The sequence below is a fragment of the Odocoileus virginianus genome, chromosome 8 (genome assembly GCF_023699985.2).
Source record: "Odocoileus virginianus isolate 20LAN1187 ecotype Illinois chromosome 8, Ovbor_1.2, whole genome shotgun sequence".
NCBI classification, from domain to species: Eukaryota; Metazoa; Chordata; class Mammalia; order Artiodactyla; family Cervidae; genus Odocoileus; species Odocoileus virginianus.
This window is the reverse complement of record NC_069681.1, coordinates 68,909,908-68,913,387: the sequence shown is the minus strand read 5'-3', so window position 1 is coordinate 68,913,387 and position 3,480 is coordinate 68,909,908. Positions and strand designations below refer to the sequence as shown.

The window sequence follows — 3,480 nt, the reverse complement described above, 5'->3', positions numbered from 1 at the left end:
CACTTTCATTTAAAACACATGCAGAAGAAATGCTTTCTGCATGAATGCACACGGACATTCTGTTCAGTTGTTTTCTAAATGCAATACTGTGGTTTTAAACAGTATGCTTTAATTTAAACAAACAAGTATCTTATATACAGTCAATTTAGTTTAAGAGATGAAAAGAAACACTACTATGAAAATTACTTATCAAATACTCTGCTCTTTTGAAAGGTGATTTTAAAAGCAACACAGGACCAAAAACATCCAACTATTACTTTATTTATATTACTATGCTTAAGTTACATGGAAAAGACAACCAAGCAGTTCTGCCCCACATCAGGAAAAGTTTCCAATCAACACCAATCATGTGGTGACAAATAACTAGGAATGGTGACATCTTTGGGTCAAGACTGACAAGGAAGAATGGGCTCTGATGCTACGGTTCATCTCCAACAAGAATATGGCACAATGGCCAGCACAAGCAATACTAACACTGAACCTTTAGCGCTGGTCACAAATTCGGATCTCTTCTCTGAAGCTAGCAAATCAAGTGAAATAACTGGGTTTAAAAAAAAGTCTTAAAATGAAGCCCAAATAAATTTAAAAACCATGCTCTTGACACATTTTCCTTTCGGAATTTACATAAAGTACTTTTTCACTCTTAACAGCCCAGATTTTTTTCCTCACATAGCCCACCATGTAGCTGCAGATAGACTATTCTGCCTCAAGATGTAAACACAGGGGGAAAAAAAAGGCATCTGTATAATATTCTCTCTACACACTGCTGTTGGATGGAAAATAGAAAATTAAAAAAAAAAAAAGGAAAGAAAGGAAGGTTCCATCATAGATTCTCACAACCTCTTGTTCCGCAGTTCATGAATCCGACTCTGATGCTAAGGTGACAGTGTATGTAAGTAGATTTTTGTTTTCAGTGAAGGAGACCTGGGAAAAGATGGATTTCTTTCTTTTTCTTCAAGAGTTATCAGATGGTACATGCTCCTCAAAGCCCTCACTTTCTCGAACTAGAGCGCGTTCCAGGATCACACGACCTTCCTTATAACGCTGGCTGTCTTCAGTGGCAAACTCATAGATCCATCCCAGTTTGCTATTGCAGTTTTTGCAGCTCACGTCTCGAACCATGTGGCGGCCAGTGAGCATGACCCGATCTTGAACTTCACTATACTGTAGGTTAACTACCTTGTTAAAAAGAAATGCTCTGCCAGTGGCGCCTGTGAATCGAGTAGAGATGAGTTCCGAACGATTGGTCAGGATCGTATCGCAGTTTGCACAGGAAAACAGACGGGTACCACTGATATGATCAAGGAAAATCCTGCCCATTTTTATAGCTGAAGCTCTAAAAACCCCGAGCGGCTGTGAAGTCGGCGGCCGCCTGCGGCTTTTCGCTTCTCAGCTGGGATGAAGCCCCTTAGCCACCAGAGTCTTCAGGTTTAGTCAGGGCCCATTTGAGTATTCTTGACTTGAGCACCCCATGAACAGTATGAAAAGGCAAAAAGATGAACTACCCAGGTCAGTAGGTGCCCAAAATACTACTGAAAATAGGTGGAGAAATAACCAGAAATAATGAAGAGATGAAGCCAAAGCAAAACAACACCGAGTTGTGGATAGGACTGGTGATAGAAGCAAAGACTGATGCTATCAAGAGCAATATTGCATAGGAAACTGGAATGCTAGGTCCATGAATACAGGTAAATTGGCAGTGGTCAAACAGGAGATGGCAAGAGTGAACACTGACATTTTAGGAAAAAGTGAACTAAAATGGACTGGAATGGGTGAATCTAAATGAGGTGAGCATTATATCTACTACTGTGGGCAGGAATCCCTTAGAAGAAATGGAGTAGCCATCATAGTCAACAAAAGAGTCCAAAATGCAGTTCTTGGATGCAGTCTCAAAAATGACAGAATGATCTCTGTTTGTTTCTGAGGCAAACCATTCAATATCACAGTAATCAAAATCTATGCCCTGACTAGTAATGCTGAGGAAGCTGACGTTGAAAGGTTCCATGAAGACCTATAAGACCTTCAAGAACTAACACCCAAAAAAAGATGTCCTTTTCATTATAGGGGACTGGAATGCAAAAATAGGAAGCCAAGAAACACCTGTAGGCAAATTTGGTCTTGGAGTACAGAATGAGGCGGGACAAAGGCTTTTTGGCAACAGAATTTCATCGGTCATAGCAAACACCCTCTTCCAACAACACAAGAGAAGACTCAACACATGGACATCACCAGCTGGCCAATACTGAAATCAGATTGATATGATTCTTTGCAGCCAAAGATGGAGAAGCTCTATACAGTCAGTAAAAAAAAAAAGACTGGGAGCTGACTGTGGTCAGATCATGAACTCCTTACTGGCAAATTCAGACATAAATTGAAGAAAGTAGGGAAAACCACTAGACTATTCAGGTAGGACCTAAATAAAATCCCTAATGATTATACAGTAGAAGTGAGAAATAGATTTAAGGGACTAGATCTGATAGAGTGCTTGATGAACTATGAATGGAGGTTCGTGACATTGTACAGGAGACAGGGATTGAGACCATCCCCAAGAAAAAGAAATGCAAACATGGAAAATGGCTGTCTGAGGAGACTTTCAAATAGCTGTGAATAGAAGAGAAGTGAAAGGCAAAGGAGGAAAGGAAAGATATACCCATTTGAATGTAAAATTCCAAAGAATAGCAAGGAGAGATAAGAAAGCCTTCCCCAGTGATCAGTGTAAAGGAATACCAGGAAACAATAGAATATGAAAGACTAGAGATCTCTTCAAGAAAATTAGAGATACCAAGGGAACATTTCATGCAAAGATGGGCTTAATAAAGGACAGAAATTGTATGGACCTAACAGAAGCAGAAAATATTAAGAAGAGGTGGCAAGAATACACAGAACTATACAAAAAAGATCTTCACAACCCAGATAATCACAATGGTGTGATCACTCACCTAGAGCCAGACATCCTTGAATGTGAAGTCAAGTGGGCCATAGGAAGCATCACTATGAACAAAGCTAGTGAAGGTGATGGAATTTCAGTTGAGCTTTTTCAAATCCTGAAAGATGATGCTGCAAAAGTGCTGCACTCAATATGCTAGCAAATTTGGTAAAAGCAGCAGTGGCCACAGGACTAGAAAAGATTAGTTTTCATTCCAATCCCAAAGAAAGGCAATCCCAAAGAATGCTCAAACTACCACACAATTGCACTCATCTCACATGCTAGTAAAGTGATGCTCAAAATTCTCCAAGCCAGGATTGAACAGTATGTAAACTGTGAACTTCCAGATGTTTAAGCTGGTTTTAGAAAAGGCAGAGGAAGTAGATATCAAATTGCTGACATTGGTTGCATTATTGAAAAAGCAAGAGAGTTCCAGAAAAACATCTATTTCTGCTTTGACTATGCCAAAGTCTTTGACTGTGTGGATCACCACAAACCGTGGAAAATTCTTAAAGAGATGGGTATACCATACTACCTGACATGCCTCTTTAGAA

At 39.7% G+C, this 3,480-nt stretch overlaps 1 pseudogene; it reads right to left on the bottom strand.

Moving 5' to 3' along the window:
• Positions 1–240: 240 nt before the first annotated feature.
• Positions 241–1,436, bottom strand: LOC139036341 (protein yippee-like 5 pseudogene; annotated as a pseudogene).
• Between the last annotated feature and the right edge of the window lie 2,044 nt (positions 1,437–3,480).